This window comes from Manacus candei, unplaced genomic scaffold, assembly GCF_025592945.1.
Source record: "Manacus candei isolate 608988 ecotype Guabito, Panama unplaced genomic scaffold, ASM2559294v1 h1tg000050l, whole genome shotgun sequence".
Lineage (NCBI taxonomy): Eukaryota > Metazoa > Chordata > Aves > Passeriformes > Pipridae > Manacus > Manacus candei.
In genome coordinates, this window is record NW_026138098.1 from 13,518,157 (window position 1) to 13,541,471 (window position 23,315).

General features: G+C 41.1%; 1 protein-coding gene across 4 annotated transcripts in view; it reads right to left on the reverse strand.

Annotated features, from left to right (window-relative positions):
• WBP1L (WW domain binding protein 1 like) overlaps positions 1-23,315 on the reverse strand; it is a 58,566-nt gene that overhangs the window by 25,501 nt on the left and 9,750 nt on the right. The window contains exons 2-3 of one of the 4 annotated variants that reach the window (XM_051800509.1): positions 15,841-15,988; positions 14,202-14,336 (exon numbers count right to left, since the gene is read on the reverse strand). The exons of 1 other annotated variant lie outside the window; for it this stretch is intronic. The gene's annotated coding sequence lies outside the window, so the exon portion shown is untranslated. Of the gene's footprint in view, positions 1-8,409; positions 8,612-14,201; positions 14,337-15,840; positions 15,989-23,315 lie in introns of those variants that run through there. 2 more of the 4 variants (XM_051800511.1, XM_051800510.1) reach the window with 2 other exon arrangements.

The window sequence follows — 23,315 nt, forward strand, 5'->3', positions numbered from 1 at the left end:
CCACTGTGGGGGTCCTCTACACAATTAGGCTGGGAGACTATACACAAGCACCACTTATTTTTAAACCAATCTAAAGGCACCATCTAAACTTGCTGTTTAAGGTAAGCACATCTCTAATTTTCCTAAGAGAAAACAGGCACATAAGTAATTTCCTGGAGCATACAAAACATCAGTGTTAACAAGCATCAGCCAGGCAACGGGATTTTCCAGCTTTTGTGCTCTTGGATCTAACAAACTCTCAACCTTTGCTTTTCCAATTCTGTGGACAAACACCAGTGATATAAAAGGGCAGCTTTCTGTTTTAGTAATCTGTTCTATGGCCTCACGCTGGCCTTTGAAACATCCGATTTTGGCTGTTGCTATCCAGAGCCCTGGACAAGGCAGATCCCAGGGCTGAGCCAATGCAGCAGTTTCTAAATCCCTACTGTCAGAAGGAATCTAACTTTAACCACCCACCTCTCCCCCAGCACATACTCAAAAGGCAAAAGCATCATTCCAGATCTAAGACAAGTTGTGAAGAACTATTGAAGGCAGTAACTTAGCGGAAAAGCGAAGGCATCCTAATTTATGTGTGAATTTAGAAATCCTGGAAAGACTGACACAAAAAAGGTAGTTTCCAGGCAGGCATTACCACATTTGACTGCAGCAGAAGCAGCCACCCTCTCTTGCAGTCCCTGAGTGACAGTGGCCAGTAACATGCTCCACAATTCTGCTATAGGCGACTACAGAAAAAATCCTGTAGAGGGACAGAAAAAAAAAAAAAAAGCTGGACAAGATAGCTCATACCCTTATAAAACCCTAATCAACACATAACCTTTCCAAAACACCTAGGTGCTCTTAATTGTTGCAATTGCTTTGTATATTCCAACTGATATCCTTTCACCCTCTCCTCTTTTTTTTTTTAGTTCATAAGTTCTTGCCCCAAAGCTTTGTCTGGCAGCAACAAGTTTTATAGACAGTGGTTGTAAACAAATAGTTTCTTTCATCAGGAATGAATTCACCACCTTCTAATCTGACTTTCTTATTATTAGCAGGTGGGAAGAGAAGTCCCTATCCATCCTCTCACTCATTCATTATTCTGTACCTGTTAGCTATCTTCTTATAAAAGATATCAATCTCCCCTATCCTCTTAATGTAAAATCTTCTCCCGAAGCCCTCAGATGCTCATTGTCCATTTCCAAAACCTTTCTAATTTTCTATGGCTTGGGGGAAACCAGAGCTGAAATAATAATTATTTTAATGAAAGCAAGAGCAGCTCTAAGGCAGACTTAGCATGGGTTTGCTTCCTTTACACAAACCTGGAGTTTAAGATCTGCAAAGGCCACACGAGAGTGTATTTATCCAATATATAATGAACAGAGCTAACACAAGTTTTCACAGTTTCTCAGCAGATGACTCTTAAGGGCTCTGAAAAGTCACGAATGATGTCAGGACAGATTATGGGATCTACATTACTTTGAAAATTTGCCTGTTTAGGCAGCCACCAACCATCCTTTTTAGGCACGTCAGCATGGATCCCACTTTGGAAAAAGAGGGAATAGAGGCCTCTAGGCATTACCAGACTGTAGTACTGTTCTCCCAAACAGGCCATCTGCCCCAAATATGATGTCAAACAAAGGAAGTTGCTTGACATACCTTCACAAGCCCAACACACAGTGACTTGTGGCCTCAGATATAAACACAAAACTGAAGTAGATTATAGAATTTGTCTCGTCCATTTCAGAATCACTTTCCATGTTGGGAGATGCCTGCAAGCAGGTTTAGTAATCCAGCAAGGTATAGTATTAATTTTGATACACCCTGAGGAGATAGCCTGACCTTTGGGTGATCCAGTTATGATAACATGATTGTAACAAAAACTGAAGTTGTGCATCTCAAATCTGTCACACTTGAAGCACAAGGCTGCTCTCAGGTGCTCCACTATTACAGTTCTAGGCAGGGAGAAGTTCTGAACAGTAAATATGAGTGGTGTGTAATACTCCCTCAGTTAAACTTTAATACCATGGTTCTGCAGCTATATACATACACAGGTTGACTATAAAATTGGAATAATTTTATCAAATTATTCTTCCATTATTCTTCCAAATTTGTCCCAGTGCACCCTGTTATTTTCATGTTGATAAGAGGAGCATCCCTGAAGCACCAGCTATCCATTTTTGTTAGTCAGCCCAAAGCCTTGGGTGCCAAGACTGAGACTACACAAATCTTGCAGGCACTTGAAATTAAGGTGAAAGAAGCAACCTCAGTGAGAGTTACTTTCTTTTTCCCAATCTTGGAGATGGCTCTGGGAACAAAGGGAAAAAAAAAGGAAAGAAATACACAGAAAGGCATAAAAGTAGATCTCTGTTTCTCTAGAATAAGACAATATCCAGGAACAACAAACTGTATCTGGTTTGACAGCAAATATTCTAAAGGGCTTGCTAGCAAAACCAGCATAAGACACAGGGAGATCACCAGTGCTGCAGCAGCAATGCAGTGCTAGATCTGCCAAGAAACCATTTCTGTCTGGCCACCTGCCCACTTGTGGTTGATCCCTGAAGAGTGAAGGGCGACTTCCCCACCCTAATGACACTGTTACAATAACACAATGACTTTCCAATATGAGGACCAGGTGTTGTGGGTTCATGTAACATATGGTATTAGCACTGCCTATCAGGAATGGCATCAACAAATTCCAGAGGACCAGCAGCAACAGGTCAGCCTAACAACTTCCCAGTACCTACAGGACCTGAGTATGTACTCCATTGCTTAGGGGGCAAGTGGTCCAAAGCAAACTTTTCAGACTTCTTGTGGCTTGTACTACTCTACTGTTTAGGAGTGGGATAAGAGGGTCCCCCAATTTGTGTGTAGTTCAACTACAAAACAAGAACACTGAAGTCACTTGCATTTACTATTTGTCAGGCCAAACTGACTTAATCATTGTTAGATAGAACAAAGAATAATTACAGGAAAAGACACCATACATGTTTGGAACTGGCTTGTGAGCCAGCACTGCAACTAGTTTGATGGATCAATAAATTTTAATATTCAGTGAAGCATAAAGGCTTATAGTGGTTAGAATTTGTCTGTGGGCAGGTCCCTTTTCCCCACAGGCTGTCACTTCTGTCAGCTCAGTGGTTTAGAAGTGCAAAAAACTTCTGCAGCGTAGTAAGTTAAGCAAATAGGGACAAGTGCATTTCAACCTCACTACTGTCACCTGTCCTTGTCTCTGAGTAACTGGTTAACCAGGGAGGATGAGACTATGCACTTCAAAACGTGCTCAGTGTTGCAGAGAACCCCAACAACAACAGCTCATGCTTCATTCCAGTCAGCTCTCAGTTCCAGCTGAATCCCAAACAGCAAATGTCAGCCAAGTAGACAAGTGCAAATATGTGCCACCTCTCCACCTGAAAGCCACGTGTGAGCCCTGAACCCAAGTAGGGCAAATTGCAGAGGAAGCCACTACCCACTCTGTCACCTTGTATTTCATTGTATTTCTCTTCGCTGCTCCTATGTGGGTGAAGAAATGGCAACAGTACAGCACTTCTCTTTGCACTGTTGTACAGCAAGCAATCCCTCCTCTGAAGCTGCCTCCTGTATGAAGCTATCCGAAGAAGGGCACTCATGAAAGGGCAGGGAGCAGACAATGTGTGGTTGTGGAGGACACACCCAAGAGGAGTCCTCTCCAACACCCATCTGACAGGAGAAAAAAGCAGCCACATCCAGGCTGTTCCAGACTCCTACCCACTGTGCTGTTTAGCTGATGGAAGAGTGGTGGCAATGAAAAGTCTAGGCTCTTCTGAGACCAGAATAGTTTTTTCTAAGTGTAGCTTGAAATTTCCAGCTCTCAGTGACATTGTTCCCATTGCTGTTTCCTCATGGAGGAGGAAGTGATAACCACAGGTCCAAGCACACTTTTCTCCACAGCCACAGAGTTGTGGCCATCCCAGTGCAACTGACAAAAGACCACGTGAATCATCTACTTTTGTATGACCACTGTTTTGATACCCAGGCCTTCTGGTCAAGCCTAGAGGTCTTAAAAAACTTCAAAGTCCTCACCACTGAGACAGAGGGGGACTAAAGGGTTGAAAATGCACTACTGAGAAGTGATGTTATCTGCTTCAGTGGAGATAGGGTCAATTCTGCCCCTTTAGCATTCCCAGGTTTTTGGGCACCTGAGATGCCCAAATGAAGATGCCAGGCTTCAGTGTTAGTCTGGAGTGGGTAATGAAGTCACTGGAAAGCCTACTCAGCTTTCTCTAAGACTGCAGGGAGGGGGAGGAGGAGGAGTGGGGAGTTCAGCTGTTAAATGACAAGACTGTCTCCAGGACTAGTGTATCCGGGGTGGTACAGGGACACCAGCTTGGCTCCTTGCTTTTTGGCACTGGAGCTCTTGTCTTCCTGATGCCCATGTATGCAAACAGGACTTTGGTAACGGCTCAAGAGGAGACGATCTGCTCCAGACAGGGCAGAAGGCAGAGTCTGCAGACAGTAACAGGATCCCCCAAATGTGGAATCAGACGGTAAGCGTCTGTTCTAGTTTTAGAGTCTGGCACCATGTGGGTACCGAAAATACAGCCTGTGTGTGTCCTTTGGTCACATCATCAGAGGAGACAGCATTGTCCTGAAGCTGCTTACCAGCACAACCTTGGTGGAGATCTTGGATGCCCTACTCTTAGAAGTGCTATTTGATTTCTCTACAAATGACAGCAACTCACTATTTTTAGTGCTCATCTCATGTCTGCTTGGCATTTCCCTTGGGCCTTACCCTTGTTTCACAGCATTGGTGCCAGCTCCCACGAAGCAGTTTTTTTATGCCAGAGGGGCTGATGCCAAGTCTGTCTGTGTTGATGCCAAAATGGCAGCTGGCTTTATTGTTGAGACAGGATTTGCCAAAGCTAACAACACTAGTGCTGGGGTGACTAGCATTGACTTTAAGGTTTTCATCTTCCTTATTCTTCTGTGCCTCTAGATTCCATGGGCTAATGCTGCTGTAAATGATCTTCTGGGGTCCTAGGAGACGGATTTTTTCATCAACAGGCAAGTACACAGCAGACAATCTTAACTTACACGTCCTCAAAGAGAAATATACCTTTATACATGGAGCAGTTATCTGGCACTGCCACTGCTGGGCCAAACTACATAGGGCAAGGCCTGCTGCAGATCAGGCAGGGCTTGAAGTCTCTCTCTTGAGCCTGCGAATGCGTTTATAAAGAACCTACCACAAAGCCAGAGAATCTATTGAAGATAAGGGTGGTGACATGGTATTTCATCACCAAGATATACCTAAGACAGAAGTCTGGAGCAAAAGAGGGTCAGGGATCAGCCAAATTGCATCACAGCACCGTAAGGAAGAAGACAAAAATCCAAGAAAAGTCATGGCCTTTTGCCCCTTTTTCACTGTTTCAAGTGCCGCCGTGTGAAAAGCCACTTTCAGATAAAATCCAGTCTCACACTGAGGCACAGGCACATTGATCATTGGAAACAGCCAGAGAGATATGAATAGATAGCACATAATCACACATGTGCAGATGCATGTAATTTGAAGTGATGGTATTCCTGCAAATTATGAAGTAATTTAATGTTAACCTCTGCTACTTTTCTTATAAACCTAAAAAAACACACCTTGTTCAGAAACAGTGGTGTCAAATGGGCACCCGATTGCCCAAAGACACTCAGCTCTTGCTTCAGGAACGGTGCAGTTGGCTAACCTGACAGGAGGTGACAATTTATAAGGCTTTCTCATCACCTAAGACTTTGCCAGGGGCATCTGTTATGTGTATAGCCTGGTCAGATCCTTCTGAAGTTTGTTGGTCTTTCCTAAGCTTAAGTTTACATCTTGAAGAAATTTAGGAAAGCCCCCAAAATCCCAGCAGTCTTGTTTTCTACAGCTCGTTTTACAAGAAAGAGGTTCTTTTATTGGATTCTGAGAATTAAGTTTTTGTTTCTAGCAGAATAGCACTTCTATATGGCCCTTACCCTTCTTCAAAGGAACAGATTTTCTGGAAAATCCTTTAGGGAAAAAAAGACATCAGCAGCTACCTCATTCTGGGCACGCTGCTGGATATTATGATTTGGTAATGTTACACAGCAGAGCAATATCACATAGATTATACTGAAGAAAACATCCTCAAGTTGTCCTGTGTATACTCTCAAGCACTTTCGTACTATTTTCCCTGAACTCTTCACTCCAGGCCCTGCTGTGGCACCTACCTCTCCATCAATAAGAGGGTTCTGGGTTGCACAAATGACTGGGATTGTGACACTCAAACCACAAACAACTGGCTTAACCAAATCTTCTTCTTCTAGAAAATACGTGTGGATCACAATATGGTATTCCCAAAACTAAAACTCTGTCATTAACCCAGTGGGCTGTGCAGTACCTAGAGTTTTACAGGATTTCCATTATCTAACAGAAACATAAACTCCCCTGTACTGCTACAGGTAGGGTGAGGCTTGGAGTTTGTGGCACAAGCATGAGGAAAGCCCTTCCACATGGCATGGTCTGACTAGCAAAAAGACAGGAAAACTTCTCTTCCAAAGCAAAGGGCACTGAAGATTTCACACACACAGACATATAGATGTAGATATATATACACACACACACATATACTTTCATAAAACCAAAACAAAGAATGAAAGGAAATCACAAGTTTAACCATTAAGAAAGCTCGATACCAGAAGCATTTAAAAGATCACAACACAACAGTATTAAAGACATCACTTTTAAATCCTCAGACAAAACTTCATTGAGAGCTATCAAGTCTTAACCTCCACAGTTAAAAATTTCTTTAAACATACAACTTTAGGGAAAAAACACTTCAGAAAACCTCATCTTAAGATATCTCTAAGTACTTGGAAGAAAAAAATGAGTAAACAAAAATAAATATTATACCAGCATTGTGTATGGTTAAGTGCAGTATCAAGCTGAGTTTACCCGTATCTGTGAAAGAGCAGAAAAGATCAAGACCTTAAAGCCTAATCTCTCCCATTACATTACCAGTTCTTGCTTTGGCCCATATCTTTACAAGGAAGACAAGAAAAGCTCCCCAAGAGGCCATGCACTTCTCTGCTCTGTCAGCCAGAGGAGAGAGGTTTTGAGACTGCCTCAAACAGAAGGGCCCCCAGAAAAGCATTATCTACATAAACCAGAGCTCACAAACACAGGTTTCCAGGTACAGATGAAGTTGGTTTGATCCAAGCACACAGGGCAAAAAATGCAATGCCTCCCATCACCAGCTCCATCATCCTGCCACACTTACGCTCTCGGCAGCTATTTTCCCTAACCATAAAATGTGGATACCTGCCTGAAGGTTGTTTGAGATATTACAACCATTAGACTCTGAATACAACTAATTGTTATTCCTTCTGTGCCTTGCAGAACTGCCACCAGTTACCCAAATACTTCACGTTGGGCTCATCTGGAGGCTGCCCTGGGAGAGCCCCAGGTTATGTAAGGAACAGGCAGCTGGGAGGAAGGGATGTCCGAGTGTCGTGTTTCAGCACTGGCTCTGGCATTACGCAGTTTGCACTTTGCTTAAGCATTAAAAGCACTGGTGGCACCTCGAATCACAGCCAGTTTCTAAGTTTCAGGGACATACCTGCAGGCCAGGCGGCTTTGCCCTCTCAAGGGCAGATACCTCCAACACCCCCTGGTCTCGCTCCCCTACCTTCCTGGTATCTGTAGGATTTTTCCCTTAGGTATATGCATAACGTGTGCTCCCCTTGCATGCATAAGCATGATTATTTCATACAGTGCCCAGTCATTAAAAACTTAATTCAGTTTTATTTTGGGAAGAAATGCTGATAACCGTAGCCTGCCTTTATGGGTATTATCTTATCCCAACTGCTAAAATTTCCATTAGTGCTTGTTATTCCACTGGCAGATAAAGCGAACACTCCCCCTGGCTGTGCAGGGCTGAAGGAGGACAGGGTGACCCACATGGCTTTACCTCTTTCACACGTTTCTCTGCAGCAAGGTTGCAGGCTGCAGGAAGGAGAGAAGGCCAAGCACTCGCCTTCTCCTTGCTCAAGTCTGGCTCCCAGACGTGCGCCTGCTCTAGATCACAAAACCAGTGACCTCTTATTTCTGGCAACCACTGCTTTCTTTTGAATTCTCCTATAGCATAAACCAAATAGTTCATATGCATCTGTATAAACAAATCAAAACTTCATTGACATCCTACCTTTTTACAGGAAATTAACTGGTGCTAATTAGCAGGACTACAGTAAAACAATAAATTTAAAGAAAAAAAAATAGAAAATCACCCCCAACCCCCAAACTGTCAAAAGCCAGTGCACTTTCTTCTTCAAAAGGTGAACAATATACATGTCATCCTCAGCACTCAGAAAGCTCAAAGACTTGTGGGTGACTGTTGAATGAAGAAACTCTAAAGTAAGGAAATATTTTCTGTTTTTAGAAATACTCACTTCTGACACATCGCAGGCTTCTACGGTAATATTTTTCCCCTGAAGGATGTAGTTTGGGGAGTGGGAATTCTGAACATCTCCTTTGGAAAACAAGGACCAACCCCCCTTTCCTGGAAACAAGTGAGAAAACTGCCCACCGATTTAATTTCAGAGACCCAACCTGCACCTTGTAAAGTCATCAGACCACTGAAAGAGAAATCTTCCAGGTAAAAATACATAAGGAACTTAGGGACAGACAGCAACATTTGTTGAGCAGGATTTAATTACGGATTTAATTATAGACTGGTCATCAGACTGTCCCCCTTTCAGCACTTGTTCCTTAATACAGGCTTCAAAAGTCAGGGCTGTTTGAAAATGAAAGATGCAAACCCAGAGGCACCAGGCTGTCAAACTGCTCTGGGAATGATTCACTGCACCCAAAGCATCAACATTTCTCTAACCTACTCTTAAGATGACTGAAATCACTGGTGTCCCCACTGCCTCAACAGGCCACATGCTCCTGTGCTCGATGCCCTTTAAAAATTAGGATTTTTTTCCCATTAATATTAACTCAGGCCTTAGTGCAAAATAAGGCAGTAATTTCTTCTTCTCCACCGAAAACAAGACAACTGATCATAGTGAGCTTCTTAACTTAGCTCACCTGGAAAATTGTTCCATTCCTCTATAAGCTGCTTTTAGAAGACAAATGAAGTCTTTTTTTCTAGACTGCAAGGATTAAATCATGGTTTTACTGGTGTTCTCAGTCTGAAACTTAAACTCATCTTAAAATGTGAGATCCAAAATGGTGCACATCACTTACTAGCATGGAGTATTACAAAATACCTGTATAGGACACTTTTGTTACTACATCACTAAAGATTTCGTGGGGTTTTTTTCCTGAAAGAACTGCACCCAATTTTTTATCCAAAATCCCAGGCTATTTGACATTTTCCACCCACTAAGTACTCTGCATTTTTCCCTCAGGAAAAGTAAAATAGGCTTCGGGCTATTTCTTCAAGTTGTTCTGTCTTAAAAAACACAGACAACCCTCCATCTGCATCTCAAGTGCTTTCTCTTTGTCTCCCAAGCTGTTGGCACAGAGGCAAAACAAACCCCTCCAGGATACCAGTCACCACCACAGACTACTCCTTAGCACATATTCATGACTTAACAGACCCATCCTATTACTATTTGATCCTGAACACAGATCCCTACTCAGCATCCCATAACCAGTGTGCTGCCTCACTCAGGCGGGGCTGTAAAACATTCATTGAATTAACCAAATTAATTCATCAGCCCACCCCACTCACCACCACCACCACCCTGAGGTTGTTCCTGATAAATCCACACTGCTCATTTCCTATTGCCTTAGAGATGCTTATAAAACCTTCAGGGATTTATTCTAGAGAATAAATCTTTAAATACTAATAAATACTTTACTAGAGACTGAAGCGGTTCACTAGTTTCTAACTTCTTCTTACTATTTTTCCTTTAACCTGACCCATTTCCATTTAGTATTAATTTTAATGTGTGTAGATTTATAAGCAGAAGTTTGTGCACTTTGTTTGTTTCTTTCCCCTCCAGAACCAAAACAACAGCAAACCCTTTCAGTCTATATCAGTTACTGAGTTACTGTTCACTCACTTCCCTCCTTAAATTTTAGATCAAAACTTTTTTCTTCTTTTTATTTTATATCAACACTGTTTGCAAAACCTTTTCCTAAGCCTTTGTGTGTTCCTTGCTAGCTGCAATACATTTTTTAAACCAAAGGTGAATTATACAAACAGTAAAATCTTTACTGTCCCTTCAGTTTTAGATGACTGAATTTAGTAGATGGTTTTAAGAACAGCAAAAAACTAATGAAGATAGTAATAAATTTCAGGATCCCTTTAAAATTCAAGTCTGCCATGAGAAAGAAAAATGCTAAGAATTTTTAACACATATACCCCATTTGTGGAGAGGATTCAGCACACACTGACGGCGTGGCTTTATCTTTTAGTGTCAGCACACAGTGGACTGTTTATTGTAGTCTGAGCTCACACCGAGTTGAAGTTGCCATAAGGAAAAGCAAGTGACTGTCAAAAATGTCCTAAAATTCTTGGGAAATGCAAAGCAAAGCAAAATCAGCTAAAGCAATCTTTTGTAAATGTAAAACCCTATTACAGAACCAGTGGCATTTAGTGTGTCCACCATGCACCAAGAGAGATCCTCAGAGATGCTTGAAGGATTCAAGTTGGAACCAGATCCGTAACAGAGATGAATCAACCAGCTTTGCTGCCAGACAAAGCACACTGGACAAGGTTTAATTCTCTAACATGCAACTAGTGTATGCCTGAGCTGTGCAGTTAGAGAAAAGTCTTTGAGCTATTATTATGCTCTGCAGTCGTGTAGCTCTGCACAGCTGAGCCTCTGTACTTCTCCTTTCAAGGCAGGCTCGAGGAAGCGCAACCCCGCTGCTTCCTCATTAGTGTGAGGCACTGCTGGTCAAATTGTCTGCAGCAGCTTTCAAACTACCCCAGGGACAGCCAGACCTCCAAAACCTCAATACACTCATGGAAAATGCTCCTTCCTAAACTCCCCAAGAGCAGAAAGATGCACCAGTGGTTCCTACAGTCTATAAACTGCAACTAGCTCACGAGTGTCTGCTGCTCACAATAGCTCTCAACAGATTCCCGTTCAGGTCCTCCACTTTTTGCCTCTCATTTAGACAACCTGTAAGAAATTTTGATGCACACAGATGCCAAGGATATCCCTTGTGAGTTGCATCCTTAGGTATGAGAAATGCCACATAAGTCATGGGTTTGACTGAGAGCCCAGAACTTGCTGTAATGTGGTAGCTCTGCCACAGTCATCCTGCCAGGTCTATAAATCCCAATATTTCACAAAGTAACAGTGGAATCTGAAATAAGATTAGTTTCTGAAGGACAAGCTGGTGGTCTGGAGGTTTTGTTTTATTTCAGAGTGTTGCTCTAGGTCAGTTGACCACACAAGCAAGGAGCACAGGCACACAGGCTGCTGCTGTACCACTGCAGATGGCAAGCATTCAGTATTGGCAGTAAATGCTAATGCCAGAACAAAAGACAAGACCATTTTCCCAAGTACAACAGCCCTCCACCCCCAGATCCAGTTTTACTTCGATTGTGTATAGGACTAAACAGCCACTTTTTCACAGCAGACACAGTTTTATTCTTGGCAAAAAGAAATACATGGTGGGGCATCTTCAAGAAAGGTCAAGAACTCCCCTCTATATTGCCATAAGACTTACTAAGAATTAACAGAAGTTAAAGAACTCCTCTCTCTATGCAACAGCACAGATTCAGACATTCTGTCAAGATCTGAACATTTCTACCATGTTTTTTCCCAGCACGGCCTGGGACTCAAAAGCATTCTTGAACACGAAGGTTCATATAAACTTACTAAATTAGAGTCAGAAAGATTTTCAAATGTAATCTACAACCCAGCCAGTCAGCAAAAATATGAAAATCTGACAGCTAAAAGAAAGGGCACTACCACGTATATTTCCCCACCCCCCCATAAAAACACTCTGAGAACAGCACTAAATTTGTTTAGCAATAATTTCTTCATGAGACAGTTGATCTTCAGTGATCTAGGAAGCCGTGGATAAAACTCAAGACTGAGAATGTTTTTAGTCCATATTCTTATTTCTCCCCAGGGAATCTTGATCTTCAGAGGAATATTAACATGAAGTATGTAAAACATTTTGTGGACTGTTTATAACCTAATGACTCCAAATGTAACCTTAGATGCCATTCTGCAGAGACTTAGTCATATTCAGCAATTTGAGCAGAGGGAGAATGCTAGAGCCTCTTGGGCAGATGACTTTTATTGCTCTTTTAGCTTTGTTCAAGCAATTTCACATAATATAGTTATCTTAGACTGGTATCAGCAAAACACTGCTCAGAATCAAGCTGACATAAAACTCATGGTTGCATTATTAAGTAGTAAAATCATTCCAAGGACTTGTGTTTGGGAATGTCTGTTCACATATACAGCCAAATCTGAAAATCCAGCTTCAGTTCTTAGTTAAACATTACTTAATGGTAATGTTAAAAATGGCGTTCTTCTGGAAAAGAGATTTTGAAATAAATGCTCTAATCCTCCAATAAAAGACAAACGTGAAAAGCATATGGTTCCCACTGGCTACACTTATTACAAATGGAGTTTCCTTTCTGGAAACTCAATATATAGTTGCTAAATGAAAACAAAACATCTCTTATGGTTTCACAATTAGAATTTAAAAAGCCACATGCTTTGTAGGAATTACTGTTTTCTTCACAACGTTAGTTTACCCAGTTATACATCCTGAAGGCTAAAAAAGAGTATTTAAGGAGGAAAGAGTGTTACAATCTGTGAAGTTAATATTTGTATTAAAAATACTAATGGAAAAATCTAGCTGTTTGCTTTCCAGAAGCCACTATTTGGTCTCTTCTATTTTTCAAATTAGAAGTGGCCTTTGCAGAATTATAAATAAAACACTGAAAGCTCCATGTGACTTTCCCATATGTAGTTTTTCAACAGCCAAGTAATTTCCCCTATCCCATCCCCACTGTTTGGATACCAAGGCTATGTTTGCCAAGTTTGAAGTAGAGAATTTTTAAGCCAAATTTGTAAAGCCAAGAAGATAAAGATTTTGTTAATATCCTTTGATCAGAGATAAACCTCCTAAAAAGAGTTAAACTGTGGAGAAAAACATAGGAAAAAAAAAAAGACTGTATGTTTTGCCATCAATTTACAAGGACTATCACTGTGTCAGTACAGAATATGTACAAAATGCTAAACATGCCAACATTAGCTTTTCTGAGTTTTTGAGAGCCATATATGTAGCCATCCCACTTCTGCACACATTTGAGACAGGAAATATTCTTCACTCATTAAACAAACAAACAGACCTAACCTGAAAAGTGGAAGACTTAAGAGAACATCTCAGTTTTATTCCTCCAGGGCTACTGGCAGATTGCAGCAGACAGAAGGATTTTCCTGTCTGCTGCTTTCCTGGTTGCCTTCATTCCCACTACAATATCCAAATGTCTGAAAGCCCAACATCCAAATGGCTCCCCATGCTACGCATCACATCCAAAAAGCTTGTGGAGGTGACTTAAAACCAGGCCTCCAGCTTTCTGAAGCACCTACAAGGAGCAACACAGCAGGTAATTCTGAGCGAAAAGGAGACAAGCAGGCAAGGCTGAAGCACATGTACCAGGACAACAGAAAGGATTGCCTGCCAGAGGAGAAAGCAGAGGACAAAGTACAGAGCTGGCCATCACCTGAACAAGTAGGGCAGCCCAACAGGGAAGACAAGAAAGTCACCTGCCATACAGCATTAAGATTGCCACATTAGATTGAATGCCACAAAGCCAAAGTCAGACTTATCCTTCCCAGAACACTGAAGTATCTCTTTTCCAGTCTAAGCTGCAGCACAGCATTCATTCCTACTGACCTCACTTTTCCCCTTGGATGAGGAACACACCCCGGGTACTATCTTGATCAATGCAATTACAAAAGGTTGTTCCTTACAAGCAACAGTTCAATAAAGCACATCTGGCAGCATGACAAAAAGCTGCACAGGGACACCTTGAAATTCTCATGTTTGATTTGACCTACATCAAATCCTACTAGTATCTAAGTCCTCCTTTGTCACCAGGAGCAGAGGGGCTGTGGGTGACAGCCTGCAGCTTCACTCCATGCTGTGTCACAAGAGCCAAGACTTACATGAAGACACGGCACACACACCAAAGGGGATGGAAAAGCCTGCTCCACCCTCATGAAGGAAGGTGTTCTCTGGTCCTACTTACAGCCTGAAAAGCGAGGGGAAAGAGGTTCTGTCTTTATTCTTTGCAGTCTTGTTCAGCCGTGCTCGACGCCTGCACTCCTCCTAAGTTTATGGTTACTTCCTGTTGACAAATATGTTCTTCTGCAATCTATTTCATCTATTTTCAAAAAGACAGATAACACATTTTTTAACATTAGCCAGTTGTTTGGGTTTTTTTTGCAAGACAAGTTATGGCCTCTATACAACACAGAACTGGGACTCAAAATAACTAGTGGTCCATTCTCAAACTATACCAAGGCTTCATGTTTGGCAAAGTCACTGTTTTCTAGTCTTTCCTTTTCCACCAGCAGAATAACAGAATTTACTATATCCAAAATAGAGTAAGTAATTAATGTTTATAGATAACACCTCTTACTTCACACTATGCAAAAGATTTAACGTTTGATTTTTCATTTGACATTTTTCATGCCAGTTCAATGTATTAATGTTTGTATATGTATTGACAACTATCAGAATTCTTAAAAGACCACAGGTTTCAGAAATGGACATTCCATGATTTAGTTATTTGCATGTAATAAGTGAAAACCAATACAAGGTCATCCTGTTTGTGAAAACTAGTAATTGTTGATGATGACCATATTTTTAGGGCCAGTCTTTGGAGAACTGTCAGTAAAAAGAAGCACCTTCCTTTTATTTACCCTGACCTACATCAAATATCTATATTAAAAATAAATTAAAAAAATCAAGACAACTGTGTTTTCTTTTACTCTTCCACAAATAACAAGGAGACTGAAAGCATAATTCACTCTAATAATTTTCTGTAAAGGAAGATTTCATTGTTAACTATAGTAAGTAAACACCAGATTTAAATTTCCTCCTGCAACTTACCAATCTTTACATGAGTCAGCTTACAAAAAAAAAAAAAAAAAGAAAAAAAAAAGGTTTCCTTTCTACTTCAGTAACTTTCCTCTTTTAGTCTCCAGCAAAAAGTTGGATAATAATTTAGAAAGATTCCTAGCCATGCATTGGTTCTGGCTGAAATCAGTTACAAACCCAAAAGCAATCAAACAAAATACAGGCAGAAATTGTTTACTGGGTGGTATTCCTTTGCTAAGATAGAACTTCAATAGTGCCTTTATAAAGTAAATCAGCATCAAAAGAAAGGCAAAACTATGTGCTCAATACTTCTGATATACTTGATTGTAACAGAATATTTTAAGTAGGAAGTCATAAATATATTGCCAAGAGTCTCTGAGATAACTGGCAAATAAATGGCATCAGGATTGAAAATGAATAATCTCATAATTTCTCCCAAAGGGCCAAAAACTCAGACCTCCACATGACCGAAGACTCTGTAAAGAGCATATACATATGAAAACATACTTTTAAGACCCACAGGACTGGAATCCACATCACTAAGTGCCACAGTGATAACACAAGTTTTACGGGCAATATTTTTTTTTAATTACATTACATATCTAATTTCCATGTCTCCACACCTCATAATCCACTTTTTGTACCTCAAAATACTGACAAAAGTCACCAGTGATCTCCCACAGCATGAGATGCATGGGAAGCTATACAACAGCCTCTGGGATAGGGAAGCCAACTCAGATCCTAATTTCTCAGCTCAGGAGCACAAAGAAAAGAACACTTGGTACCGGCTTTCACATCTCTTTTCTTCACATCTTGACGTCTCTGCTAACAGATTCTAACAACCAGGACACCAGAATTCATACTTCAGCATCTTCAACTTCTTTCCTGAAGGACTCCAGCTATTGATTCCTGATAACGCTGCCAAGCTGGTCCCTGAAACAAGCCAGAGAGCGCTCAGGAAACATTCAGGAAAAGGTTGAAAGTAAGAGGCGGTTGCAGGCAGATCCCAGCACACAAGAGGTCAATGCCTGACTGCAGGGATTTGCAAGGCTTTCCATATCCCAACAGATCTCAAAGAGATTGCAAGGATTTCCCAACTTTGGAATAAAAAAAATCAACAAGGAGGAACTGTGAAGGTGCAAAAGTCCGTGAGGCTGAGCTGAACCACTTCCAGCTCTCTGTAGACTGGAGAATGTACAGTCCAAAGCCTTTTTGCAAGTAGTAGGTGACTAGATGACAAGTACTATACTGAAGTCCACATTTCTTGACCAGAAACCTGAGTTTAAAGGTCAGATTTAGCAGTGAAGTTTTATGCAAAGATTCTGATGTGAATGTTAGAAGGAACAAGAAAGAAAGGAAAAAAAACCAAAAAAAACCCCACCAGTCAACCAACTATCAATATTTAGAAGAGCAGCTGCCTGGAAGGATTTCAGAAGTACTTGGTCCAAAAGTGTTTCAGTTGCCATTCAAAACACTCTCCCATTGCATTTCCAATTTCATAATCTCTTTGCCTTCAAAGTCTGTGTCCTCCTATACTTTCTTCAAAGGCTCTTGCAATTTAAAAGTCATAGGAAAGCACATTAAAAGTACCAGACTGGACTAAATGCATCAACTCCTCTGCAACCTTTACTCCTTCTAAAGCACCACGTGTGCTTACAAGCATGTACAGATACCAACACAAGTGAAATGGGATTTTCTGCTATAGAAAATACTGCTTCTAGTCTTTTATTTTCCACTTGAACCATAATTCTGAATAGGAAATGCTCCAGCTTTAGTTTAAGCAACTAAACATAAATCTTGATGAAAGGCATTTGGTGTATAAAAATGCCCATTACCACTCTGGACTAGATTTGAACTGGTGACCTAATCATGTGACCCTCAGTAGTTCTTTAACTATCTGTGATCACAGAGATTTGCATCAGCAAATACTTAAATCCCAGGAGACCATACTTCCTTAGGAAGAAAAAAAAGTTAGATAAATGAAATCTTCAGAAATAAAAGATTCTAGATTTGTGCAGTTTTAACAAGCAAGAAAATACAGATAACAGTCACCTGATTCCTGTGAGTTTCTAGAAGATCCTTCTATTACAAGTACACAACACACAAGTTTGTACCAAAAGCCAGTACTTGCAAGGCTCAGCATTCACTACTAGATGGGGTAAACACAGCAAGCCCCAAGAGTCTCCCTCATGGCTTTAGAAATTTACTAAAAATCATGACACATTTTGTATAGAAATGCACAAATAGTTCCACTTTCAGTCAATGTATTAAAAACTAAGATTTTCACGATCTGTTCAACTGCATCACACCAAATATGCAGAACCTGGCATCATAACATTTACCCTTCCAGAACTATTCAGGCTCTTTGCAATGCAGGAGCCTTCCATCAATATCCCAGTGCTATGGCTGTGGAGGTAGGTGCAGGTCCCAATGAGGCAAGCACATGTTTTTTACCTGGTTTCAGATAGGCATCAGCTGAAAGCAGCTATCAAGTTTCCTCTTGAAGTGAAGCATCCTCTAATATTTTATTTGGTTGTAAAAATTTCACAATGGTACATCTGCCAGCGAGGCAGGCAGAGCCAAAAGCACAGTTAACAATTCCCAGCAGAGGGCAGATCCTGTTTAACATATTTCAAGAAGTACTGCACATATGCAGGTGCTCCATTTCATTGGAGAGTCTCCACACAAAGAAATCTCCTGATCAATACCAATACCTATAATTTCTCTGATGAAAAATAATATTCCCCTGAATAGCCATCAGCCCCTCTCCCCATCATATAAGCAAATTCAACCACAAGTGTGACCAATCCTACAAAAGGGCTCTTGAGAAGAAGCATCCGTACAAACAGCTATGTGCCTGCTGGGGGATGGAAGTCCTTTGCTGGGTTTGTTTTGGAACTACAGATGTACTTCAGCTGCCCTACACTCATTCAACCACCCCAAACATACCAGCCAAAAATGTTATGCCATCCACATGAAGACAGTCACGTTCTCCAGTTGGCATTTAAGAGGAGTGCAACTTAGGACTTGCCAAGAATTGCTTATCGTGGTTAATTTTTACAATATCACATGTAACATTAAAATAGCTTCACGAAAGGAAAGAAAAATGTAATATAAATTACAAAGGCAGGTGATAAATCTTCTGTAATGCCTGTAAGGATAAGCAACCTGGTTTCATAAAAATGCTTCCAATTAACCCTTCTGCAGCTTCAAAAAGATACAATCTCTGTTGTTCCTAAGCACATCTGCCAGAGCTTGCCAAGGAAAGCATGAGCAACCAGCTTCAAAGGCAGGATGACGTACCTACAGCAGTAAACCCTAATCCTTGCTGGGGAAACCACGCAACTCAACTTAGTCATAGAAAATGGGATTAGAAACTTTAAAACAAAACAAGGCGTTGAAAGAATTAGCAGTCATACCAAGATCACGTAGAAAACATTGAGCAACATTTAAAAAACAACTTTCATCAGGGCTGATAAAGAGGAGAGTAAGACTAACGACTTGCACAGGAAACCTTTAGAGGATCGGGATAGGAACAGGATATCTGTGTCAGCCTAAAACCTTACACGCTGTCACTGGAAGGTGGCTTGGCAAAGAGTGGAGGTGCCAGAGAACACCACAGTCACCCCTAGAAATTCAAGGACATGGACTCCTAGAAAAAAGTTTCTGTGATTTGATCATAGGAAAGGTGACATGGATTGAAGCAGACAATGCTTTGACGATCAAAGCGGTTGCTCATGTGCAGGGGCAGAGGGAGAGTCTGTGGGAAGCGATTTGGGAAGCACAGCATTATTCTTTCCACAGTTCATAATGTCATGCAAACACATATATACAGGAATGTTGCAACTGCTCAAGTGACCGTCTCCACTAGCGTCATGCACATGGCAGAAATGCAGAGGTCAGGATTTCTGAGGCACTTCCCCAAGGAGACAGTTAATGTGACTTTCTGAAGTTCCCCACGTTTCTTGCACTGTAATTTCCTGGACAACAGCATCGCATATTTTCCAGTGCCCAGACCTAACCCAAATTACATGTTTACACAACCCACATGAAATTCAGGTTTTGATGGATGTGTGTTTTCATTTTTGGACAAGAGCTGATTTTCTAACTTAAGACAATCTTTCTAAAATAAACCATGTCTGCATGTAAGGTCAGGGTGCCTAGAGAGTTCCTAAAACAACAATTAGTTTAAGTGAGTTTCCCCAACCTTCTCACTGCCAAGCAAGCTTCATTAGCAAGTACCAAGTATTCAAATCCTGATCACATCAACAGATAAAATAAAGAGAACACAAAGACTTGAATCAGGAAAAGGAAGGCGGTGGCAGGAACAAAGTAGACAAGCAAAGAGAGAAAAGAATACCTTGAGAAAAAAAGGCAGACCATCATGATCTAAGTGCTGATTAAATCTGCTCCTGAACATATGAATATGACCATAAGGCACCAGTCCAGTCTAGTACAGAAAGCATATTCCCCCTTTGATCATTCTCTGGTGTGGATGGAAACCCACTGGGGTTTGAAGAGATATCAAGTCTTTGAGAGATGAATATCTAACGTAGCATATGGAGGGTGAATGGAAGTAAAAGTAAGTTTCCACCCCTTCTACTGGGGCCCAGGACTATCACTTCCATTTAATGAAGTCAGAGTGCTCAGATTTCAGTCAGCTCTCTCTGCTTTCTCTTTCCCAGTCAACAGTCTCTTCTTTCCTAGACATCAGGCTCTTCTTTCCTTTTAGAAAGGCCTCCATGCCTCCCTCTCCCCATAGTGAAAACAGGACAAGAGAGGTACCAGGTACCACAGCTTACATGCAGTTCTTCATGCCAAGGCAGTACAGCACAGGGCTGTCCAAATTCATGGCAGGAACAGAAGGGCTGCATGGTCTTTCATTTACCATTGACACTGCCATGTGAGTCTTTTCTCCCTTGCAGTCTCACAGATCCCAGCAGAGCCCTGAGGAAGAGTGACCTTGCAGCAACAACCAACCATACAATATGAGGAAGAATTTGGAACTAGGCAGCTCCCAAACCAAAGGCTGCCGTAGGTTTGAGTGGAGAAGTCTGGAAACTACTCATCTAGAGTCTCTACAGGGAAAGCGTAAGGACACTCAAGGATCACCCTGTAGAGCCCCTCTGAAACCTCAAAGGTAACCAGACCTGCACATAAACCCAGAAAAACTATGCAAAAATTCAGCTTCCACCAGCAGCAGTATCCTGAACAATAGCAGAGCCTCTTTGCTATGACTGGACAAAAAAATAAAAGAAAGGGAAGATAGGACATTTTACAGTGTGTTCAGTCTCTTGGAAAATGAAAGCAAAGAGGGTTTTTTTGTTTGTTTGGGGGTTTTTTGTTTTGTTTTTTTTTGTTTAAGTCCTTGCTTAGAAGTTATGGGAGTAAACAACAACTCCTAGTTTTCCTTCCATATTTAGGCCGAGACTTTTTCAGTATTTCCAGTGTTGCGAAACAGAACACAGAAGAAAGCAAATCTACTTCGACTACACAGAAATGCCAAACAGAAAAAAATAAGCCACAGAAGTTTGTATAAATACATGCACATCCCTAAAAACAGATGCACCTATCAAAGCATTGTTTAAAGTTTGTCTGTCTAACTGAACTCTCTGTACTTGCTGTTAAGAACAATTTTACTCAAAATAATAACCAGGATTCAAACCAAGTAAGAAATAATGAACTTGGGTTTAATTGGTTTGCGAGAAACCCAATTTACAAATGCAACCCTTAGCCAGCTATTGAATATACAAGTTGACTGAGCCCAGAAGGCACTGTGATGAGTGGCTTAAGTGGAGGCACCCTACACCCACCAACATTCCTGCTGAATGAATGTGAAATCGGCAAGAATTGCTTTTATTTATCTTACTAAAAGCGTTTCTTGGAAGGGCTGGAAAAATTTATTTCAGATGGATTTTTCAGCTGAGAACAAAGTTGTATTTATTATAATTATGCACTCTCCAGTGTGGCCTGCCTTGCTGAGAAAGAACATTAAATTCAGCTGTGCACGAACTCACGGAAGTGACCTTTTGAATGAAAATGCTACAGCAAGAAACTTGTGGAGCATTCTCACTAAATAATAACCTACTGTCTGCAACTTGCAGATTAGTGCTCAGACCACTGATCTCAGCTGTTACTTACACAGGCACAAGTCTACATGAGGTCAATCAGCTGAGAATAAATCATGTGTGCTGCAGAATACAATATGGAGAACTGTACTTGGGAAACTTCATAGTCTCCAGTCCAGCATGAATGAACCATCATTCAGCAGCATAACATTGCAAGGCATTTTAAAGAGATCTTTTCTGCAGGACACCCAGTATTCATTTACATAAGAGGATCAAAGGTGTTATTGACACAAACTGAGTAAGCTCTCACTTTAAAGAGAGCAACAAATGCAAGGAAGAACACCCACCACCCACCCAGAAATACCCTGCTCTCTCTTTGCAGAAGGGCATGAGGATTATCTGAAAGGCTTCTGCTCCATGGAAAGCCCAAACCCTTGGGGAGAAGACAGGTTAGCACTAAAGAACTAGAAAAGTCAAACTAGAAGGTTCATTCCATCACCTAAATGAAAGGTGAAATGTAAAATAGCAAAAAATCTAAAAGAGTAAAAATGTAGAACAGTAAAATGCTTGTTTGGAAATAAAGGATGTCTTCTCAGTGTGCAAATATAAAATATCCTCCATAGACACATCAGATGATCTTACTCATTGCAGAAAGGTTGGGTATCTCATCCTGTAAGGAACTTAAAACAGATGTCTGAGCCTTCCCAGCAGCTGGGTTGCTGGGCAGTCAAACTCCCCGGTGCCAAAGAAAGCAAGGCAAGCTCGTGTGCTGACGTCCACATCTCAGGGGCAATTGGAAGTCACTCGCTCTGCTGCCCAGACCAACAGCATCCCACAATGGACAAAACCTGCTGGCAACCTGCTCTGGGCTCCCTCTCCCTTTTACTCTCCCAGGTATGCACAGCAGGCTCTCGCGGTTCACGGCCATCTGAAGATTTTGGTATGCAGTTCAAAGGTTTAGAAAAGAGATTACCCTGTATTAAGCATCAAGAAGCCAAAATGCAGCTATAAAACCAGTTTGCGCCGCCAGTTTGGGTTCTGCACTCCCTTTTCAGACTATGTGTGTTTGCATTTCAGCCAGCTTGTTCTCCTCCCACTGCTCTGCTCACTGAACCTGCTGATTGGTCCCAAGTCTGCATCTCTGTGTGCTGTTGTCTCCAAGGGGAAATAATATACAAGAAATTTAATGTCTTGACTTTGCTACAGAACCAATTAATTGAGCTGCAAAGAAGGAAAGGCTTTCACTTGAAGTAATTGTTTTCTGTGCAGTAAACACAGCACATGTAATTTGTGAGGGGCACAAAAGCTTGATCCTCCTGTGTCTTCACATGTTGATTATTTACACTAATGCTTTCCAGACAAATAGAAGAATAGTCTCCACTCAAGTACAGAAGAAGCCAAGAACAATAAAACAATTAGGTAAAGTTTGACCATAGTACTTGAGGGCATTGAAAACCTTTGGACCAAAACCTTGCAGAAGAAAACCAGGCATTTCTTGGTTAACAATTAATAATTTAGCCCTGAATTCTCTCATTCAGACATCCAGCTGAAGAGGAAAATTACACAGTAATTATACACCTTGTACCACACAATCCCCCAGTATTTTGATACAAAACCCCACAGTTCACATTCACCATTTTCATATCCCCATTTTAGATGAGAAATGTGAAATTCCTTTCTTAATATCATGTGTTAAGCCAGGATCACAACTGAAGAGTTCTTGTAAAAAGTACTTGTGTGTCAAAGGAAGGACTTGGGAGTACACTGTGGCTTTCAAAAAAAATTTTTAATAATATTTATAAATTCACCCTAAAAAATCCCAACAACAGCTAAACCCAAGAAATTTCTTTTGAAAACTATTTTTCCATTGTTTATCTTTGCACTAATCCCTTGGGTTAAGTAAACTACCAAGACACTTCACCCCCAAGAGCCCTCACCACTGTAGCATATGCAAGATGCCTGCTGCAAAGATAGGGCAAGACAGAAGCAGTGCAAGACCTGTAAATGAACATGTTAATGGGTTGAACCAGATGAAAGAAGTATTTCTAAAGCCTGTTTCTCTAATTAGGGACACCAGTTAAAAGCATAAACAAGTTTTACCTTTCACCCTGTCCTGAAGGAAAGTGCCTTCAGAAGAACTGTTGGCAGGCAGGCAGTGCCTGTGTGAGAGAAGAGCTAGTGAGAGTAAGCGT